A 23,894-nucleotide genomic window follows, 5' to 3' on the forward strand; every position below is an offset into this window, starting at 1 on the left:
CCTCATCTGCGAGCTACACTACAGCTCACAGCAACGCCAGATCTTTAACCCACTGAGCGGGGCCAGGGATCGAACCCACATCCTTATGGATGCTAGTCGGGTTTGTTAACCACTGAGCCACAACGGGAACTCCCAGAAGTAGGTTTTTAAGCCTAGAGAAAGGAGCTGCAAATAAGGAAAGGCGAAAATGAATTTTGTGGTGTTGGAGTGAAATAGGAGTAGCAATATGAACTCAGGGTTGTTAATACTTACATGGGCAGATACGGAAGTATAGGTATGTGTACAGGTATGCACATGTTTATCTCCTAGCTCTGTCCCCTTGGAAGCCATGACCTCTAGTAGCCGTGAGCACACCCAGTGCTCAGATCTTGGTTTCTCACCCTTGTTCTCCAATACGAGAGACCAGGGCTCTGTGAAAAGTGGTTCATGGTGCAGGGAAATGCAAGAAAGTGAGGCAGTTCTGAAACCGGGCATGTAGTTGAACAAGAAAGCACAGGAGCCAGCCTGAAGGAGCTCCTAAGAGTTGCCCAGTTTGAGCAATAACCAAAAAAAGAGTGATAGTATTGCATTATTATCTGTGGAATGATCCACACTGATAAATCCATAGGTAAATACACGCGTGGTGTTAGGTCAAGCCCCATCACTTCTCTGCCCGTCTCTGTCTCCTTTCTAGATAGTAGTGCCGTTCTGAATGGGGTCTTTTTTCTCTTTTGATCCTTCCCCAATAAATGTGTAGCCTAACTGAGTGGCCCTGAAGGTCATCCATGGAGTCATTCATAGTTAGGAGAAAGAAGTCACGAGTCAGTGCCAGTGTGAAGGGAGGCCACTGGTGTGGTCAGCTTCGATCCAAGTTTATAAATTTATAATTGTCCAAAACCCCCTCTGGAGTCGGGTGCATCTTTAGAGTTCTCCTCACGTGCCGGGGGTAGAGTAGTGGGACAGGGAAGATCTTGGCTATTTCCAGAGGTTCCCCAGGGGCAGCGTTTGTAAAAGTGCTGAGGAACTTATTAGAAAAGACTTGTTTTCTCAAAGGACAGACGTCAGAACGCTCTTGGCTTTGTTAGGAGGACACGCGGCCGAATGTATTAGGTTATATCCCACCTCTCTTTTCAAAGAAAATAAACATTTCATCTTCAAGATAAAGGGGACATTCAAGATAAACAATGACGGTGTAAAAGACTTTTCAAGGAAACGTGCTGGGAGTTGAACATTTTGAAAATAGTTGTTTGGAACTATTTATATTATATTTTATTGCCAGGAGCAATGAAAGTTTGTAAAGAAACAAACAAAAATATTTTCACATTTGTTGCCATAAATCTTAGCATTTCCTGATCTGTCTAAAATATTCTGAGAGTTCTTTGTTTTAAACTCATTTATTGAAAATTAATACCTTTTGACTGTGGCAGGTGACAGTCTACTGGCTAAATTTTTGATACTTTTGGTTGGGATTGAAAAATGGTTGTAGAAATATGTGCTTCTGTTTAGATCTTATTTTGTGCGAATGATTTTTTTTTTTTTTTTTACAAAAAGCTATGACATATTGAAGTAAATTGAAGCTAGAATAGGACCGTTCATTCTAACAAGATGGAAAAGAACAAGATAATAAAGCCTGGCGGCAGCAAGGGGAAGGATTTCCATATTCCCTCAACTTTTGGGTTGTTTACGTCTTTATGTACATATTTGAGCATGTGTCCTTAGTATACATTATTATTTCATTGGATACGTGTCTCTCCTTTATGGCACTTGCGTTGTTTTTGTATTCATTATTATGGGTCTCCCAGCCAGGGCCGTAGGCCTCGTGAGGGCGTGGATCCTGCCTATGCTGGCCTGTTATTTGACCTCTGGTGCCTGACAAACTGCCTGGCACACACTGGAGTCCTTTCTGTGAATGGACCGTCCCAGTAGAGGGCAGTAGGGAATGCTTGGGCTCCAGTGGACAGGAGTGCGCTGCTGGCACCTAGCGGCCGCTCCTGGACACGCGCTGCTCGGGACTGTCCGCCGCTCAGGGCCCGCACCGCTGAGGTTGACCGACCTGTTCCTCCCCTTCAGAGACCAGAACATATGCTGTGTTTCCGCAGGTGGTAAGTGCCAGTCGTTATCAAGCCGCTCCATGTTTCTGGGCTTTCCCTCGGATTGTTTCTCAGTTTTTCCAGGGGGAGTTTATCTTTTGGTAGATTGAAGAGTATGCTCAGGGTGAACCTGTGTTTCAGGAAAGGTAACAGTGTTCTCTCTTGCGCCTTCGGGGGTGCTGCCAACCCCTTGGAAATCTGGGTAATTTGACTGTTCCCCAGGGAATACTTAAATCGTGAATTTACAGATGTTTGATCATTTATTTACCTAAAGCTCCTCTTTCTGGCACTTTGCTCATTGCCCCCCAAAGAAATAACCTATAAAACTTCCCATATATATTTCTGTTCTTTTTAACTCGTTCTGAATGAAATGTTCAGTCTTACTTTAAAAGTGAAACGTGAAAACATTACTTACAGTGTCTGCCACTTCAGATGGTTAATTTCTTGTGTTTCCTTCTCCCTCATCCCAGGCTGCAACCCCATTGTTCAGTTCTGTGGTATTATTCTGTTCTCGCGCCACTTGTTTTTGTGTAAAAGCCAACTTAGTTCTGCAAGACAGTTGTATTTTTTTTTTTTTTAATATTTTGGGTTCTTTTCATTGAATGAAAAAGAGAAGAAAATAGCTTTTCTATAATAAGGTTGGAGTACACATCAGGCATATAGATAAGCGATGGAATGTCAGTGTAATTTCTGTTTAAAAAGATTAACAATGTACAGCCAAAGTCTCTCTCCACACCTGTCCTCTAACCAACTAAAAGTAGTTTTGTGGGTTATTTGGGTGCTTTTTAAGGGCCACACCCACGGCATATGGAGGTTCCCAGGCTAGGGGTCTAATTGGAGCTACAGCGGCCAGCCTACACCACAGCCACAGCCACACCAGATCCAAGCTGCATCTGCAACCTACACCACAGCTCATGGCAATGCCAGATTCATAACCCACTGAGGGAGGCCAGGGATTGAACCCGCAACCTCATGGTTCCTGGTGGGATTCGTTTCCGCTGTGCCACAAAGGGAACTCCAACTGAAAGTAGTTTTATAAGGTCACTTACCATGTGGTTTGTAGCTTTATGTAAGATGATCTCCATGTACCTTTCTTAGGAATACTGTGTTGTTGTTGTTTTTATATATAATTCTCATGCTTCACAGCGAAAACTAAATAATTATCAAAGTCTGTTCCCTTCATTTTGCCCCCTAGTATTTTAAGACGAAGGAAACATTCACCTCTAAGAATTCTGTCTGTGCTGGGGACCCACAAGACCACCGCCCCCTGGGGACGAAGCGGGACTCCTGGGACTGAGCATCGAGTTGTAATTTCGGCTAAGCCCAAGGTCAAGGAATCTTTGATTTGGCAAGGATATATCCTAGAAAAGTCTCAAAGAATCCATGTGCAGGAGTTCCTGCAACAGGATTGGTGGTGTCGCTGGAGTGCTGTGGACACAGGTTTGATCCCTGCCCTGGCACAGTGGATTAAGTATCCGGCAGTATTGCAGCTGTGGCTTAGATCGCAACTGCGGCTCGGATCTGATCCCTGGACTGGAAACTCCATATGCCGTGGGGCAACCAAAAAAGAAAAAAGGAATCCATGTGTAGGCTTCCTTAGGTGGTCTTCCTCCAGCAGTGTAAATACAGCAACATGTGTGTGATGCTTCTGCCCTGAGAAGCGCGAGATCTTTACTGGGGGTGGTCATGTAGGCACCTCTGCCCAGCACTTACCAGAAGGATGTACTAGGCGCAGTGACCTGCCCTTGTCACATGGGGAACCACAGGACATGTCCGTGTCACATAGGGAACTGCGGGGCGTGGTCGTGTCACATAGGCAGCCATTGGGAATCCTCCTCAAATCTAGCTTCCCAGATGCCAGCTATGCACACAGGCCTTTCTAATAATAACGGTCTCAGGCATGCTGTGTTATAACCCTTTTGTGCCCAGCAATAGAATTGGTTTGTGTCTCAATTTCTTTGTTTTCTTTGTTTTTCTTTTATTTTTTGTTGTGTCTCAATTTCAGCATATTGCTCTCTGTAGAATTATGGTTCCCGTTGTGGCTCAGTGGTTAACGTACCCGACTAGTAACCATGAGGTTGTGGGTTTGATCCCTGGCCTCGCTCAGTGGGTTAAGGATCCGGTGTTGCTGTGAGCTGTGGAGTAGATCGCAGATGTGGCTCGGATTCGGCGTTGCTATGGCTGTGGTGCAGGCTGGCAGCTGTAGCTCTGATTCGACTCCTAGCCTGGAAGCCTCCATATGCCGCAGGTGTGGCCCTAAAAAGACAAGAGACAAAAAAAAAAGAATTATAGTAGGTGCTTTCTAGTTTATAGCATTAGGCATTCTGCATCATAAGGAGGCTGTGATAGGTGCTCTAGTGGTTATATAAAGGAATTTTGTAACTTTGATCAGGGGAAAGCTATTGATAAAGACACTTTTGACTGTAACAGAAAAATCCTGTATTTAACTCTGAAATCTTCTTGTCCATTATTAACATATCCAGTCTAGCTTTCTTTTGACTAGTATATCTATGGTATATATTATCTCATCCTATTATTTTAACCTCTTTGTATTTTTTGTGTAATGTGTGTTTATTACAGGCAGGTCTTTGAAAAATCGAATTTGACAATCTTTGCTTTTTTATTTGTGGTGTTTAGGCTATATACATTTAATGTGATTGAATCTTCTCCTCCTCCCCCTCCTTCTCCAATTTGTGTGTCTTTCTGATCTCTCTTTCTCTCTCTCTTTTTAATTGGATTCTAGTTGCTTTACAATGTTGCGTTAGTTTCAGGTGTACAGCAAAGTGATTGAGTTATACAGATAACCATTCTTTTTCAGATTCTCTTCCCATATAGGTTATTGCAGAATATTGAGTAGAGTTCCCTGTGCTATATAGCAAGTCCTTGTTGGTTGTCTATTTTATGTATAGTAGTGTATATGTGTTAATCCTAAACTATTAATTTATCCCTCCCTGCAGCATTTCCCTTGTTTTTGAAATCTGTGAGTCTGTTTCTGTTTTGTAAATAAATTCATCTGTATCACTTTTTAAAATTATATTCCACATGTAAGTAATACCATATATTTGTCTTTCTTCCTGATTTACTTCACTTAGTATAATCTCTAGGTTCATCCATGTTGTTGCAAATGGCATTATTTTGTTCTTTTTTTATGGCCGACTAATATTCCATTGTAGAAATACACCACGTCTTCTTTGTCCACTCCTCTGTCAGTGGACATTTAGGTTGCTTCTATGTCTTGTTATTGTGAATAGTGCTGCAGTGCACCCTGAGATGTGTTTATCTTTTCAGATTATGTTTTTCTCTGGATAAATACCCAGGAATGGGATTGCTGGATTATATGGTGATTCTACATTTAGTTTTAAGGATCCTCCGTATTGTTCTTCATAGTGGTTATACCAGTTTACATTCTCACCAGCAGTGTAGGTGGGTCCCCTTTCCTCTACACCCTCTCCAACATTTATTATTTGTAGAGTTTTTGATGATGGCCATTCTGATTGGTGTGAGGTGGTACCCCACTGTAGGGTTGTTTTTTTTTTTTTTTTTTGGTCTTTTCTAGAGCTATGCCTGTGGCATATGGAGGTTCCCAGGCTAGGGGTCTAATCAGAGCTGTAGCCGCCAGCCTATACCTACAGCCACAGCAACGCAGGATCCGAGCCGCGTCTGCGACCTACACCACAGCTCATGGCAACGCCAGATCCTTAATCCATTGAGCGAGGCCAGGCATCGAACCCAAAACCTCATGGGTCGGGTTCGTTAACCACTGCGCCACGACGGGAACTCCCTTTGTAGGTTTGATTTGCATTTCTCTAATAGTCAGGTTGAGCATGTTTTCGTGTGCTTTTTAGTCTTCTGTTGTCTTTGGAGAAATGTCTGTGTAGATCATTTGCCCATTTTTGATTGGATTATTTGGTGGGGGTTTTTTGGTTTTTTTTGCTGCTTTTTACGTCCGCACTCACAGCATATGGAGGTTCCCAGGCTAGGGGTCAAATTGGAGCTGTTGCTGCTGACCTACACCACAGCACACAGCAATGCCAGATCCTTAACCCACTGAGTGAGGCCAGGGATCGAACCTGCAACCTCATGGTTCCTATCAGATTTGTTTCCGCTGCACCACGGCGGGAACTCCTTTTTTTTTTCTTTTTAAATGGTTTCCTCTGCTTTGAAAAAAGCTTTTAAGTTTAACTAGGTCCTATTTGATTATTTTTGCTTTTTATTTTCATTACTCTAGAAGGTAGATAAAAAAGATTTCTCTGATTTATGTCAAAGAGTGTTCTGCGTATGTTTTCCTCTAAGATCTGTCAGTTCTTTGTTTCCTTTATCCTGTGTTCTTTTGGATTGAAATTTTTTATGATTCCGTTTTATCTCCTTTGTTGGATGGTTAGCTGTGCAGACACACCTCATTTTATTGTGCCTTGCTTTCAGGTTTGTTTGTTTGTTTGTTTGTTTTAAACAAATTGAAGGTTTGTGGCAATTGTGCATCAAGCAAGTCCATTGGTGCCATTTTTTCCAATAGCATTTGCCCACTTTGTGTCTCTGTGTCACCTTTTGATAATTCTGACAATATTTCAAAGTTTTTTAAAATTATTTGTTACGGTGATCTGTTCTCAACACACTTTGGATGTTGTTCTTATAACTGTTGTGGAGTGCTTCAGACTATGTCCATATAAGACAGTGAACTTAGTTCATGAAGGTTTTGTGTGTTCTGATTGTCCCATCACTCGCTGTCCCTCCACCCCCACCCCATCTCTCTCCCTCCTCCTCAGGCGTCCCCATTCCCCGAGACACAGCAGTGGTGAAATCAGGCCAGTTAATACCTTTGATGGTCTCGAAGTATTCAAGGGAATGGAAGACTCTCATGTTTCTTTAAATCAAAAGCTAGAAATGATAAGCTGTGAGAAAGGCATCTTGAAGGCTGAACTAGGCTGAAAACTAGGCCTCTTGTGTCGGTTCCCAAGTTGTGAATGCAAAGAGAGTTCTTGAGGGCCGCTCAGTGAAAACAAGAGAGAGGAGAAAGCAGCTACTCAGCCTGGTGCTGTTAGGGAAAAAGTTTTAGTGGTGTGGATAGAACATCAAACCAGCCCCAACATTCCTTGAAGCTACAGCCTAATCAGGGCAAGGCCATAACTCTCTTTTAAGTTTTTTTTTATTTTTTGCTTTTTTTTGGGCCCCCACCTGCAGCATATGGAAGTTCCCAGGCTAGAGCTTGAATCGGACCTACAGCTGCCGGCCTACACCACAGCCACAGCCATTGTGGGATCTGAGTGGCGTCTGCAACCTACACCATAGCTCACGGCAACACCAGATCCCTAACCCACGGAGTGAGGCCAGGGATCAAACTCGCATCATCATGGATTCTAGTCGGATTCATTTCTGCTGCGCCACGCAGGGAACTCCGTCTTTTTAAGTTTTTAAAGGTTGGGAGAGATGAGGAAGCTGCAGAAAAGCAGCTGAAGCTAGCAGAGGTTTGTTCGTGCGGTTTGAGGAAAGAAGCTGTCTCCATAATAGAAAAGTGCACGGGGAAGCGGCATGTGCTGACGTAGAGGCTGCAGAGTCGTGCGGAAGAGCCAGCTGGGTCATTACGATGAAGGCGGTCACAGTGAACAACAGACTTTCAGTAGAGACAGATCAGCCCTCTGTGGGAGAAAGATGCCATGAGGACTTGCCCAGCTGCAGAGATGCCAGTACCTGACTTCAGTCCTTCAAAGGACAGGCTGAGTCTTTTGTTACAAGCACATGTAACTGCTGACTCTTAAGTTGAAGCCCATGCTCATTTACAGTTCCCAAAATGCTAGGATTCACCATACTAGATGCCATTAAGAACATGGGCGCCAGCTCCGGGAGAGCCCAAAGGTGCCAGTGTGGCTAGTGCCGTGTGTCCTCTCAGCAGCTCAGTCTGCTGTGGCAGATGCAGCTCGGACCCGGGCCGTGGCAGGAGGGAAGATGCCACAGCCTTGAGTCCTGGAAGACCAGGGTCCTGCAGTGCTGGCGTCAGGGAAGTCGAAAATGGCCGTTCAGCTATGCTAGGTCTATAATGGGAAGTGTCACAGTCTGATATTTTTTTGTTATGGACGCCTTACAACCGCCTGGATAGTTTTGCTTTTTGTTTAATCTAAACTTCAGTGAAGTGTCTCAACCAGTTAAGAACGTGCCCATCAAGGAGCCTGGGCCCCATGGAACAGTCCCCTCAAAATTTTATCCCCGTTTCACTTGAGTCCAGGTCATGTATCAGGATCACAAATCCAAGCAAACCAAACTGATGATGCGGTAGATAATCACGTTGAAGATCTGGAAAAAGGCAGCGTGAAATCCTCTTCTGAACTGGGTATGATTTTTAATGAATGTGATCCGGAGTTGAGAGGCTTCAGAAACACGCCTTCAGTGTGCTTATTGGTACGCACTTGGCTTCCGCAGAGATGTGTCAGTGCCGGGAACGCAGCGTGCGAAGGCAGGTCTTACCTGCCGCATCTGCCAGTCGCTAGTGTTGTATTTCTACCCCAAAGCCTTGTCGGCCTTGCTCTGGACGGTACACAGCATCGTAGACCACACGCCAGCCCAGCTTTGTTACGAAATTATCCTTGGGGGCAACAACGGTGCCTTCGATGATTTGAAAGGAGAACTAGACAAATACATCCAAAAATGCCTTCCTGGAAAACCTGAAGTGATAAGAAATAGCAAGTACGGGGGATTGACTCAAGGAAGAATGCTTAGAAGAGCCCATGCGGCAGAAGTCCTGGTGCTCCTGGACAGCCACTGTGAGGCGGACCTGCTGTGGCTGCAGCCCACGGCGCCTCCCCTGTGGTGCGGGGGGGCTTCACCTGGGGACTGCACTTCGGGCGGGACCTTGTTCCCCTTTCTGCGCTCGGAGGGCTGGAGGGAGCCATGGCACCTCTGGCACCGCAGTGGCTGGAGGGTTGTCTGCCATGATCGGAAGGAAACCACGTGAGGGAACTTGGACAGTGTGACAGTGACATGGGCATCTGGGGAGGAGAAGACTAAGAAACGTCGTTTCAGATTTGGATGCGTGGAGGTAGACTCTTCGGCATCCCGTGCTCTGGAGTCAGACACGCTTTCCAGAGCAGGCCACCATCCTGTCCTCCCGAAGGCCAGGACACTGTGACACACAAGTCCTCGAGGCCGGCACAGGTGTGGTGAGGTGAACGAAGGAGCAGGGTTTTCCCCTCAGACCTCGTTTGAAGTCTTGATTTGGATTATGATTCATTTAAGTAGTATCTGGATAATATTTATCCAGAGGTGCAGGTATCTGGGCCCAGCAGCCCGTTTTTATCACTAGGGCCCAAACACCCCATAGCCCTTCAGTGTGCAAAGCTCTGTCACCTCTAGACCAACAAGTGTCAGGCAACTGAGGGCTGCCCACGTTAGAAAGGAGGCCTAGTAGTGCTTACTGCGCGTGACTACGGTGACCCAAGTCAAATCTGGATTTATAATGAAGAACATGAATTGGTTTGAAATAATCTCCTTTGCCTGGATATGTCAGACCCTCCGCGACTCATGACGTGCCATGGGTCAGGCGGCCAGGGATCGAACCTCCCAGCAGTGGACCTTTGAGCAGAAGGGGCACCTGTACCAGGTGTCTGCTGGGCAGTGCCTGAGCGTGGTGGATCCACTGAGCCCCAGGGGCTCTGTGGCCATGGCGATCTGTGACGGCTCCTCCCCACAGCAGTGGCGTTTGGAAGATTAAGGTGGATGCCGTGGCTGGAACGGGGGTTGTCACGCTCGTCCCCACCATGGAGACGCCTGGGAAGATGGGCAGAGGTGAGCGAGCAGACGCAGCAGAGACTGGAGCCCCGAGCGACGACCGTCCGGAGGTGAAGACCTTGTTTGACCAAGATGTTGGGGTCATTTCTGAACTGCTGTGGAGGAATTTCTTGCTTACGGTAGGAAACCAGAATACTGTTTTCACTCCTTCTGAGGAGTCAGGTTTGTACAGAAGGATAAAGCCCAGGAAATTGACGTGTCTCTTCATATTTATTTCTGCTTCTTTTAAATCCCCTGTAAGAATGGGGTGGCATTTATGTGATCAGGAACTTGTCATGATTTCCTTTCTTAGAAGACTTCATCGGTGATGGTTAATTTTTTTTTTTTTTTTCCCTTTTTAGGACTGTACCCAAGGCATAGGGAAATTCCCAGGCTAGGGGTCGAATCAGAGCTGCAGCTGCCAGCCTGACACAGCCATGGCACTTCCATATCCAACCTGCATCTGCAGCCTACACCACAGCTCATGGCAACGCTGGATCCTTAACTCACTGACCTAGGCCAGGGATCGAACCTGTGTGCTCATGGATACTACTAGTAAGATTTGTTTCTACTGAGCCATGACAGGAACTCCCCCCACCTCAGATTTATTGAAATACAGTTGATTTACAGTGTTATGTTTGTTTCAGGTGTGTAGTAAAGTGATTCAATTGTATATTTTTTCTTTTTTTTTTTTAACATTATCTTCCGTTATAGATTATTATAATATATTAAGTATACCTTCCCGTGCTATATAGTAGGTCCTTGTTAGTTACCTATTTTATATATAGTATTTTGTATATTTTAATCCCAATTTCCTACTCCCCCCCACCCCCTTTCATAACCATAAGTTTGTTTTCTTTGTCTATTTCTTTGTCTGTTTTTATTTCTGTTTTGTAAATAGGGTCATTTGGGTCCTTTTTTTTTAGGTTCCACATGTAAGTGGTATCATACAATACTTGTCCTTGTCTGGTTTCCTTCACTTACTATGAAAATCTTTAGGTTCATATTATTTGCCTCTTGGAGTTCCCATAGTGGCGCAGCAGAAACGAATCTGATGAGGAACCGTGAGGTTGCGGGTTTGATCCCTGGCCTCACTCAGCGGGTCAAGGACCGGGCGTTGCCATGAGCTGTGGTGTAGGTCGCAGACGCGGCTCCAATCTGGCGTGGCTGTGGCTGTGGGCCGGCAGGTGCAGCTCCAATTAGACCCCTAGTCTGGGAACCTCCATATGCCGAGGGGGCAGCCCTAAAAAGACCAAAAAAATAAAAATTTAAAAAGACGGATTATATGCCTCTTTAGATGATTTAAACCACTCTCTCACTGATTTAGGAGAAGTAGATTTTTATACCTTTGTGTAATTTTCTTCATATTTCTTGTCTTTGTGGCTCACGTGAACCCTGGAATCTGTGAATTTGTAGTTCTCATTATAGTTGGTAAGTTTGGGGCAGTTATTTCTTAAGATAATTCCTCTGTTATCCTTCTCTTTGCTCTCTTGGGGACTCCACTTGCCTTAGTATCAGGCCATTTGAAGTTGTCCCCTGCTCGTGAATGCTTTTCCCCTTCCTTCTATATTGTTTTTCTCTTTGTACTTTATTTTAGGTAACTTCTATTTTTATGTCTTCAAATTCAGTAATCTCTTTTTGAAAAATCGAAGAAACACTGCTTCATAACATTAGATAAGTTTCATGTGTTCAGCATCATACTTCTGCATACACTGCTGTGCGTTCACAGCCAAAGTTTAGTTTCCATTTGTCACCATACACTTGACCTTGACCCATTTTGCCCTCCCCCAGCTCCTGTCCCCACTCTGATACCCATTAGTCTGCTCTCTGTATCATTGTGCTTTGATTTGGTTTGGTTTGTTAATTTATTTTTGTTTATTTATTTTCAGATTCTACATGTGAGTGAAGACATTCTATATTTGTCTTTCTCCTCTTGATTTATTTCATTTAGTATAATTCCTCAAGTTCCATCCATATTGTCACAAATGTCAAGATTTCATCTTAAAAAAAACCCATATGTCTGTGTATATGCATATGCATGAATATATATATTTATGTTCATATCTGTATATAGATATAGAATACTGAATATATTCTTTGGTTGATATAATCCGCATCTTCTTTATCCATTCATGCACTGTGGGCACCACGGTTGTTTCCATATCATTCTATTGTAAATAATGCTGCAATAAACATACAGGTGCATATATATATATATATTTATTTATTTATTTATTTATTTATTTATTTTTTGCTGCATCTGCGGCTTGTGGAAATTTCTGGGTCAGGGATCAAACCTGAGCCTAAGCCATGGCATTGAGAATGCTGGATCCATAACCCACCACACCACGAGAGAACTCCTGCGTGTATCTTTTTGAATTAACTGGTTTCTTTTTTTTTTTTTTTTTTGGCTTTCACTCGAGGTGTGTGGGGGTTCCCAGGCTAGGGGTCACGTCGGAGATGTAGTTGCCAGCCTACACCACAGCCACAGCAGTGCCAGATCCAAGCCGCGTCTGTAACCTATACCACAGCTCACAGCAATGCCGGATCCTTAACCCACTGATCGAGGCCAGGGATCAAACCCACAACCTCATGGTTCTTAGTCGGATTCGTTTCCACTGCACCACAATGGGACTTCAGAATTAACATTTTTGTATTGACAAGTGGAATATCTGGATCATATGTTAGTTCTATTTCCAGTTTTTTTGCGGAGCCTCCATACTGTTTTCCAAAGTGGCTGCACCATTTGCCTTCTTGCCCACAGTTTGCAGGGGTCTCTTTTTGCCATGTCCTGGCCAACACCTGTTATTTCTTGCCCTTTGGATAATAGGCTAACGGATGTGAAGTGCTCTCTCATTACGGTTTTGATTTGCATTCCTCTAACAGTGATGTCGAATATGCGTTCATGTGCCTTTTGACCATCTCTGGGTCCTCTCTGGAAGTGTTTAAACATTCAGCTCCTCGGCCCATTCTTTAATCACATCGTTTGGGGGGTTTTTGGTTGTTGTTACTGAGTTGTTCACTAATCTTTTTAATCTGTTGTTAATCATATCCAATGTAATTTCATTTGTTTTTATTTTACGAAGTTTGGCTTTGCCTTTTTATATCTGTCATGCCTCTACTTAGCTTGTTGAACACATTCAGTACGCTTGTAAGAGCTGTTTGAATGTTCTTAACTGGTTGTTTTTAACATCTTTCGTTTGTCTGGGGTTGCTTCCCAACGTTCATCTCTGTTTGGATTGTGTTTTCCTGCTCCCTTGTGTGCCTGGTCGTCTTGACTTGGGTGTCAGGAGTGGTGAATTTTACCTTGCTGGGGGTGGATTTTTCGCAGTAGGGAATGAGAAGGTAAGAGTGATGAGGAGTTCCCTGGCTTTGTGAGGCCGAGTTGGCAAGTTCTTACTGTCCGCGGCCTGTCGGTCCAGGTGCTCTCTCAATCAGAAGGCAGTTACGACATGTGGATACAGAGTAAAAAAGAACCTTTTCTCTGTTATTTTCAATAAAAGAAAATCCTTCGCACATGCGTTCCTCGACCGTAGCAAGTTTCTCCTAACATCTCACTAACTAGAATTACTTCCCATGATATGGTTTAAACCAATAGGCAATCCAAGAGTTGAGACAGCCACCACCTGCTTAGACTGTGATTCTCCTCTGGGGCCAGGGATGGTACCTTCTCCTCTAAATCTCACTGCTGCTTACAGGAGGGTGGCTTTCTGAACAAAATTGAGGCCCTTGGGAAGGAAGAAGGTGGAATTGATGTTCTGTAAGTTAATTAACAGTGTCTATTATTGAAACATATTTTCACTGAGAAACCTGAAAATATTTTAAAAGTAGGAAATATTTAAGATGGTGTTTGGAGAATGCGTTAAGTTTCAGTCGATTCACCTAGAAGATCTAGACAAAAGCTCACCTGTCTGTTCTTTGCAGACTTTTTGCTTTTTGGGGCTGTGGCACATGAAAGTTCCAGGTCAGGGGTTGAATCGGAGCTGCAGCTGCTGGCCTCCGCTACGGGAACATCCACGCCAGATCCTAGTTGTGTCTGCAAGCTACACCACAACTCACAGCAAGACCAGATCCTTAACCCACTGAGGGAGGCCAGGGACCGAACCCGCAACCTCATGGTTCCTGGTTGGACTCGTTTCCACTGCGCCGCGCCGGGAGCGCCCGGTCTTCTCACAGTCCTGATTCGCACTTCTCTCAGGTGGTTAGCGATGTGGAGCATCGCCTGTCGGCCTTCCGTAGGTTCTCTCTGAAAAAAACATTTACTCGGGTCTTCCGCCCATTTGAAAAAATTGGGGCGTTTGATTTTGATGTTTCGTGTAAGTTGTTTATAAATTTTGGATTTTAACCCCTTATTTCATATTATTTGCAAATATTTTCTCCCCTTTAGTAGGTTTGTTTTGTTTTGATTTGTTTATTGTTTCCTTAGCTGTCTAAAAGCTTTTAAGTTTAATTAGGTACCATTTGTTTATCTTTGCTTTGTTTCTTTTGCCTTAGGAGACAGATCCAAAAATAAAAAAATTTCTGTGCTTTATGTCAGAGAGTTTTCTGCCTGTCTTCTCTTCCAGAAGTTTTATTGTTTAAGGTCTTACATGTAGGTCTTTAATTCCTTTTGAGTTTACTTCTGTATGTGGTGTGAAGAGATGTTCTCATGTCAAATTCTTTTTTTTTTTAATTCTTCAATTTGTTATGTAATGTATCTTTTTTTTTTTTTTTTGTCTTTTTGCCATTTCTTGGGCTGCTCCTGCGGCATATGGAGGTTCCCAGGCTAGGGGTCGAATCGGAGTTGTAGCTTCCAGCGTACGCCAGAGCCACAGCAATTTGGGATCCAAGCCACATCTGCAACCTCCACCACAGCTCACAGCAACGCCAGATCCTTAACCCACTGAGCAAAGCCAGGGATCGAACCCAAAACCTCATGGTTCCTAGTCGGATGCATTAACCACTGAGCCACAACGGGAACTCCCGTAATGTATCATTGAACTCAGTTTTGCTAATATTTTGTTGAGGATTTTTGCATTTATGTTCATCAGTGGTACTGGTCTGTGATTTTGTTTTTGTGTGTGTGATATTGAAACTGACAACCCTTAAGACGAACTTAGCCAGAACCCAGACTGGGACTTGAACCCACAGTTTTTATTTGTTTAAATTTTTTTTTTTTTTGTCTTTTAGGGCTGCACCCTTGGCATATGGAGGTTCCCAGGCTAGGGGTCTAATTGGAGCTGTAGCCTCTGGCCTATGTGAGAACCACAGCAACGTGGAATCTGAGCCACATCTGCGACCTACCCCACAGTTCACAGCATTGCTGGATCTGTAACCCACTGAGTGAGGCCAGGGATCGAACCTGCATCCTCATGGATGCTAGTTGGGTTCGTTAACTCCTGAGCCACTGTGAGAACTCCCTAATGTCATTCTTTTACACGTCTAGCTTTCCCAGAACCACTTCCTTTTTTACATTTTTCATTAAAACATAGTTGGTTACAGTGTTGTGCCAGTTTCTGCTGAATAGCCAACACCTGCTTTTTGAATCATGTGTCTTTTCTCCATAGTATATTCATTTTTCTTTTGTCATCAGTTAATGGATCATAATTTTGTGGACTCTGTATTGTGTTTCATTGATATATGTGTCTGTTTTTGTGCCACTGTCATACTGTTTTGATTATCGGAGATTTGTAGTGTGGTCTGGCGTCATGGAGTGTGATAGACAAAGGATCGTCTTGAACCAAATTTGGGGGTATATGGATTCTGAAAGAATGTCACATGTAAGAATGGTGAATAACGTGGGTAGGGAACAGTGGGAAAAGGAAATGGAAAATATCCTTAACTTTGCATGCCAAGCCAAGGAATTTCATTAAGGAAATTTCTTTCTTTCTTCTTCCTTTTTTTTTGGTTTGTTTTTTTGTTTGTTTCGTTTTTTAGGGCTGCACCCGTGGCATATGGATGTTCCCAGGCTAGGGGTCTAATCAGAGCTGTAGTCGCTGGCTTACACCACAGCCACAGCAACTCCAGATCCGAGCTACCTCTGCGACCTACACCACAGCTCATTGCAACGCTAGGTCCTTAACCACTGATGGAGGCCAGGGATGGAACCCACAACCTCATGGTTCCCAGCTGATTCTTTTCCACTGCGCCGTGACGGGAACTCCACATTAAGGAAGTTTCTTAATAAGAGGAGTAGCATTAACAGGTCAACCCTGCCAGCCTTTTGTAGTTAAATTGGAACAGGTTTACTGGAAGATAAAAATGTTTAGGATTACCACTGTAATTAAAGGTCAGTAGATGTAATTTTCTGAATTTCGGCATTATGCGTGAAATATGAAAAAATGTTGCAAGGATGGAATGAGTTGTGTTTTGTTCTTTATGAATTAGCCAGAGAACTTGAAAATGTCTCTACAGTTTCAAGCCTGATTATACGGAGGAAAACAGGAGTTTGTTTTGGCTGTAATGAGCCTTGAACGCCACGAAATATCTTTGGGACAAAATGTCAGGGCTGGAACGTAGCAGTAACAGTGAATCCAGCTGCCAACAGAGAACTTTAAATAAGAGGAAAGAAGGGCGTTGCCATTGTGGTGCAGTGGAAACGAATTCAACTAGGAACCATGAGGTTGCAGGTTCAATCCCTGGCCTCACTCAGTGGGTTAAGGATCTTAACTGGCGTAGCCTTGAGCTGTGGTGTAGGTCACAGATTCGGCTCAGATCTGGCATTGCTGTGGCTGTGATAAGAGGTCGACAGCTCTAGCCCCTATTTGATCCCTAGCCTGGGAACCTCCATGCCATGGATACAGTCTTAAAAAGCAAAGAAAAAGAAAAAAAAAAGAAACTTCCGTAATGAAATTCCTTGGCTTGGCGTTGACCGTTTTGTTGGTGTTCAAGGAAGAGGTCCAGCAGAGGGATGGATGGGACTTGGAATATGTTATAGGGTGTGTGCTAGGAATTCTTGAGTCTGGGTTAGTAGACTTAAGGAAGTATGGCCGGTGATTTCACATGTGTTTTTGTACGACTTTCTAAAAATATTTCCTAAATAAACACAGTTACTGTATTGAATAGGAGAGAATCATGGATCTTAACTTTTCCTGCATCTGATGTCAGCTGATGTCAAGTAATAGCCTCACCACATAGTGTTAACCTGTCTTTACTTAGTTTCTTTATTTTGCTCGGTAAGAAATTACTTGCTCTCTTCTCTCTAAAACGCAAGGCTGTAAGGAAGACGTCAGGATCAGTTATGGGTTATTTCCTCACAATACTGAGTGCCAAATCTGGCTATAGCAGGATTTTCCAAGATTTGACCACAGAATGCTTTAGGTAAACGTTAAAAAAAGGGTTTTTTTTATTACTCAGTGAATTTATGACATTTATAGTTGTACAATGATCATCATAATCCAATTTTATAGGATTTTCACCCCACACCCCCAGCGCATGCCCCTACCCCGCAAACTGATAAACCTAAAAATTGATGTGTTTCTTTTCTTCTTCGCTGCCAACTTTATTCTTCACATTTATTTAGGATTTCAGTTGGGTGGAAGCTAAGAGGAAAGTGGAAACTTCTGTTTTAGAAAATTAATACGGTAGACACATAGTTAAAGTTGGAAGGCTCATGTAGTGAAAATGTTTGGCCTTCATCTTTTTCTTAGTAAAAGTCATATTTTCCTTTTACTCTTTCTTTTTAGTTTTTTTTTTTTTTTTTTTTTCCTATTTCTTGGGCTACTCCTGTGGCATATGGAGGTTCCCAGGCTAGGGGTCTAATCGGAGCTGTAGCTGCCAGCCCATGCCAGAACCACAGCAACACGGGATCCAAGCGGCGTCTGCCACCTACACCACAGCTCACGGCAACGCCGGATCCTTAACCCACTGAGCAAGGGCAGGGACCGAACCCGCAACCTCATGGTTTCTAGGCGGATTCGTTAACCACTGCGCCACGACGGGAACTCCCTCTTTTTAGTTTTAAGTTTGATATAAGGAAATGAACTTAGCTCGTGATGAGGTAAGCGGTCGTATTCTTTAATGTTAGACAGAATCTCGTTGAGAGTGCCCCGGTACAGTGAATTAAGGCTCTGGCATTGTCAATGCTGTGGTGAGTTCTATCCCTGGCCCAGGAACTTTTACATGCTGTGGGTGTGGCCAGAAATAAAAATGAAAAAAGAATTCCTTTGATGTCAAATGTGGGGGGCAGGTGGAAGGGAATATCATAAACTTCGATGTGCATGAAACATTGCTTGAAGGCTGTACAGAAAACCAGTAAAGTCCTTTGCCTCTAGAGCGTTTATTCTGTACGCATTTATACAAAGTGACTTTTCATTGTCTACCCTTCGGAAAGCTTTGTATTTTGACTAATGATAATGTTTTGCTTTTCTATCTTTTTGTTTTTAGGGCTACACCTGTGGCATATGGCAGTTCTTGGGCTAGAGGTCAAATCAGAGCTGCAGCCGCCAGTCTACGCCCCAGCCGCAGCCACAGCGGATCCTTTACCCGCTCACTGAGTGAGGCCAGGGGTCGAATCTTTGTCCTCAGGGACACTGTGTCAGGTTCTTAACCCACTAAGCCACAACAGTTTTTTATTTCTTTGTATTGTGTGATAAATAGGAGTCCAATTTCATTTTCTCACATAAGGAGAGCCAGTTGTTACCACACCACGAAACCTGTTTCCTTCCCCTCCCTCATTTGAAAGGTGACCTCTGTCATCCAGCAAATGCTCGGTCCGTGTAGATGATGAGTCTTAGCGTCTGGGAGGGCATGTGTACTCTCATCTTCAGCTGCAGCTCAGAAACTTGATCAGCCCTTCTACTGGGAATACCTAGAAAAGCTGCCTAAAATCTGTTTTGGAAGGACTGTAAGGGCGTGGGAGACCTGTTAGGTGAGGACGAGGTAGAGTGAGAGCCTGGAGGGAGGGGTTTTATCCAGAGGTCAGCCTGCTGTAAACTTTCTTTTCTCCTCTGAGGCGTTTATCCAGCTCGTAAAAGGCCAGTTGAGAGTCTGGCAAATGGACCAGAGTTTCTGGCAGTCTGTAGCCCTAGAAAGGAAAAGTAGGCTTTAGGGGCATTGATCTAATCAGCTTTTATTCGGGACCCCTGCAGGTACATTAGAGGTTAGTGTGTTATGCCCTGCTGGTCACATCCAGCCACCACTGTGCTCATACCGTCCAGAGTCCAAGGTAGTTTTTTCCTTTTAAAGGAGTGAAAACTCTTAAAAGCACATATTTCATAGCACATGAAAATTATATAGAAATCTGATTTTAGTGTCATAAATCGTCACACTTGTCAATTTGTGTATTAGCTGGGGCTTTTGTTGCACTAGTGGCCGTTGAATTGTGGCTGCAGAGGCCATATCTGCCCTGCACTGCTGTGGACATGCTCCAAATCACAGCGACACAGTTAGGCTTTGTCAGGTTTTGATTGCCACATGTGTTGCTTTGGCATCCTTTTTCTTTTCTTACTGGTCCATACCTTTCATGTTAAACAAGAAGAAAAGAGAAGAGTGGACTTTATACGTAGTGCTTTTGAGGCATGGTGGAGTGGATTCTGTTGATAACTAATTAGATAGCAAAGCATTATATTTGTCATGTGGGGGTCCCTAGAGCTGTGCCGAAAGAATACAGTACAGGCGCACGCATCATTCACAGGAAAGTGATGATCAGAAAAAATATTAGTTAGGGGGTTCCCATTGTGGCTCAGTGCTAAGAACCCGACTATAGTATCCATGAGGACGTGGGGTCGATCCCTGGCCTCGATCAGTGGGTTAAGTGTCTAGTGTTTCCATCAGCTGTGGTGTGGGTCACAGGCTCAGAACTCACGTGGCTGTGGCTGTAGTGTAGGCCGGCAGCTGCAGCTCCTATTCAACCCCTAGGCTGGGAACCTCCATATGCCTCAGGTGCAGCCCTAAAAAGGAGGGGACAAAAACAGAAAAAGAAGGAAAAAAATAGATGTTAAAGTGGTTTATCTAATCATGGATGAAATCTTTTAGAAAAGTGAGAAATGAAAATGAGGTTACAACTAGAGTAAGTTTCCAAATGGCTCATTTGTTAGCCAAGTAAGGAAAACCATTTATCCGCAATAAGTTAATATAAGTCATGTTTGATTACAGCAGTCTAAGAAATGCGTGCACGGAAAATGAAGACTATTAGCTTTCAGTAAGAATGGTGGTTTTTAAAGGTTGAGGGCATTCTGAGTAATATCAACTGTCATTTTAAAACAGGGAAATGATTTCTTATGGTTTTCATAGGCTCCTGATGAGTCAGTAGATGTTACTGTACCACTCAGTTGTTGTCTATTCTAGGAATCAGTGCTCAGTTTGAAGTGGCTGCAGAATTACTCTTTATGAGTAGTCTGCAAGAAACCACTACAGAGAAAATATTTTCCAATCAGTTGAGGAAAAACTTTCAGTGTAATGCAAAGTGGGATTTACTAAGATGTGGACAGTTAATATTGGTGACAATAAGCATGGAGCAGCAAAAGGCTTTAGTTTGACAAATTTACAGAACTTGTTAAAACATGATGGTGTTTAAAAACCTGTGCTTATTTATTGTATAAAAATACAGGCACCTGACAGCAGGCATTTTACAGAAAATGTTTAAATCTGTTGTGGGTTATTAAAGTAATAGTGTCACTAGTGAGTTTCATTTGCTCCTGTGGATGTCACCATCTCAATTCTAGGGTTTTTTCTTTCTTTTTGGTCTTTTTGTCTTTACTAGGACCGCACCTGCGGCATATGGAGGTTCCCAGGCTAGGGGGCTAATCGGAGCTGTAGCCGCCGGCCTACGCCAGAGCCACAGCCACACCAGATCCAAGCCGCGTCTGCGACCTACACCACAGCTCACGGCAACGCTGGATCCTTAACCCACTGAGCGAGGCCAGGGATTGAACCCACAACCTCACGGTTCCTAGTTGGATTTGTTTCTGCTGCGCCATGATGGGGACTCCCAATTCTAGGAATTTTTGATAGAAATAAAAGCTGAATATATTGAATTGCCCTACTAAGCAACAGTTTGATTACTGAACAGCAGTAAAGTTTTATTGCAACTCGTAAAACTTGGGGCCTCGGTTAAGTTTCTTTCTGACTAAGTGTAAATCAAAGTGTAAATCAAATACTTAATGGATTTGGAAGTTAACTTTTGGTGCAGACTTAATAATATTTCCTGATGGAATCCAACCTACAATTACAAGCAGAGAACTGTTTTTGTGTTAACCTTACACGATGGTAAAGTCATTTCTACAACAAATGATAACAGCTAGTGTTACTTGAATCACAAGTAATGTCTAGCTGCTTTATATACTTTTCATGCCATCAGAATTTGAAATAGTAGGATCTCCCTTCCCACATAAATTTGGTACCGAAACACTTCCCAAGCTCAAATTATAATTCCAGTAGCAGTGTTTGGCCCCTCGAGGCAGTACAAAGGAAATTTCCATATTTCAGCATCCATTTAACTGTGTAATTGAGAGGCTAAAACCTATGCTCTAATTGAAATATAATTACATGCTAAAACAAAGATCAAGACTCTAGTAAAATTTTATAAATGCCTTTTAAATACGAATGTGCTCAGATAAAATCATATGCTTATGGACTGATAGCAGTATGTGGCGGTATTTCTGTGTGAAAAACTTTTTTCAAAAGTGAATATATAAAATTTCATTGTATACCAGCGTAAACAGATGAATGTTTACAGTCCGTTTTTATGACAGAGAAGTGCCGTCCTGAACTCCAGTTACTGAAATGTCATCTTCAGTTCAGATCCAGTCTTCTCATTAGTAGGTTTGTGTCACCCCCCATTATATTAAATAATTACCGTATTTTGAATAGTACCAATAGTTATTTAAAGTTTTGTGGAAATTTGTTTTTTGTTTCTTAGTAGATAAATACTTACACAATATCTTTAATTTTGCCTCTAATCCCACAAAGTCTAAAATATTTATTGTCTAGCCCTTTTCAGAAACATTTGCTGATCTCTGGGCCACACTCTCAAACTTAGGGAGAACTGGAACAAAAAAAAAAATATGTCTCTACAAAGTCTTGAAACCCAGGTTTGTTTGTTTGTTTTGGTTTTTAGGGCTGCGCCTGTGGCTTATGAAGGGTCCCAGGCTGGGGTCAAATCGTAACTACAGCTGCTGGCTTACGTCATAGCCACAGCAACCCAGGATCCCATTGCCAGATCCTTAACCCACTGATCCAGGCCAGGGATCGAACCCACAACCTCATTGTTCCTAGTCGGATTCATTTCTGCTGCACCACAACGGGAACTCCGAAACCTCGCTTTAAAAAGCAGCTCTCATACATATTGAATTAAAATCTACTCTAGTTTATGTGCCTGTCTGAGAAAAAATTAAATCCTCTCTAGTGGAAAATAATGTATCTAGTGCCTCAAAATATATCCATATTTAAAAAAAAAAAGTTTCAGGAGTTCCCGTCGTGGCGCAGGGGTTAACGAATCCGACTAGGAACCATGAGGTTGCGGGTTCGGTCCCTGCCCTTGCTCAGTGGGTTAACGATCCGGCGTTGCTGTGAGCTGTGGTGTAGGTTGCAGACGTGGCTCGGATCCTGCGTTGCTGTGGCTCTGGCGTAGGCCGGTGGCTACAGCTCCGATTCAACCCCTAGCCTGGGAACCTCCATATGCTGCCGGAGCGGCCCAAGAAATAGCAACAACAACAACAACAACAACAACAACAACAAAAAGTTTCAGCGGTAAATCTCAAATTACTCAGTATGCTAGAAGATAGGACCACATCACTGAAAATCAAGAGAAAGAACAAATAATAAGAAAATGTCTTTGAGTTCCTTTTGGCCTTTTGCATTTCTGCATGCAATTATAAAAAGACATAGAAAGCACTGACTGTAAAGGAAAATAATTGAATTCAGCTACATTAGGAAAACAACTTTTGTGAACAAGACACTAAAAGTAAAAACACAAGCCCTAGTGAAGAAGAAGATAATAGCAACAAATATGGCCAACAAAAGATATCACTTCTAAAATGTATGAAATAACTACAACTCGATAAGGAAAACAAAGACAACCCTATAGAGAAATGGGCAGAGGACTTAGGCAATTTACAAAACAAACAAAAAATTACACATAATCCAAATGTCTAGTAAGCTTTTGAGAGGGTACACAGTCCCTTTTAGTAATTATGCAATATAAATTGAACCTGCAGTGAGATAGCATCATGTACCTATTAGATCAGCCAACGCTAAGTCTAAATGTAGTAAGGGTTAGTCTGCATAGGATCAGTCTTCATCTACTTGTGAGAGAGAGTGAAAATTCGAACAGTCATTTGGGAGAACAGGTTGCAATTATCTGGTAAAAAATTGAAGAGACACTTCTATGAATGACCCAGCAGTTTCATTCCCTGTTTATATGCCTTTGTGACATAATGTTCTCAAGTTTTTGGTGTCAGGGCACGTTTACACCTCTTATTTTGAAACATTAATGTCTAGCTTAATAGAAGATAGCTGAATTCTCACACTGCTTCTGCATTCACCATGTTAACATAATACTGATTTGGTTGAAGTATGTGAAGAAAATCCAACCTCGGAAAGATGCGTACCGGGGAAGTTGCCTTGTGGTGCAGCAGGTTAAGGATCCGGTATTGTCACTGCAGCTGTCTGGGTTGCTGCTGTGATACGGGTTCAGTCCTTGGCCTGGGAACTTTAACAGGCTATAGGCATGGCCTGCGCACCCCCCCCCCCAAGATATATACTAGGAAAAGGCAAAGTTATTTTGCTAGTCATTTCAGAGAATTGTGAATATTCCTATTTGATATGACACTAAAAGTTGACAAGTAGTTTCTTAAAGGTTTGGTCAAATGTGGAATCTGGAACCTTCTCAGTGAACATTTCTTTTACTCTTTAATATTATAGTCCATTATCTTACAATTTCAATGGATCTTTTTACCTACCTATGATTTTATTATAATATTAATTGGTCTTCTGGAAAATACTGGTTCATTGAGTAATCCAGATATTTTAAATACTGACAACAGTTTAGTAAATAACAAAATTCACATTTGTTATTATAACCCTGATCTCATCAGGAAAGTTTAAGCCTTGGGAAACAGTCAGGCTCACTGAGGTGGATGTAAATTTTCT

The 23,894-nt window shown here is 43.0% G+C and overlaps 1 protein-coding gene and 1 pseudogene across 6 annotated transcripts in view; both read left to right on the plus strand.

Moving 5' to 3' along the window:
• The window catches only part of KMT2C (lysine methyltransferase 2C), a 286,669-nt gene that overhangs the window by 115,528 nt on the left and 147,247 nt on the right, over positions 1 to 23,894 (plus strand). The gene's annotated exons all lie outside the window — the stretch shown is intronic.
• On the plus strand, positions 7,462 to 10,040 carry LOC125117217 (polypeptide N-acetylgalactosaminyltransferase 11-like; annotated as a pseudogene).

Source organism: Phacochoerus africanus, chromosome 16 (genome assembly GCF_016906955.1).
Source record: "Phacochoerus africanus isolate WHEZ1 chromosome 16, ROS_Pafr_v1, whole genome shotgun sequence".
NCBI lineage: Eukaryota > Metazoa > Chordata > Mammalia > Artiodactyla > Suidae > Phacochoerus > Phacochoerus africanus.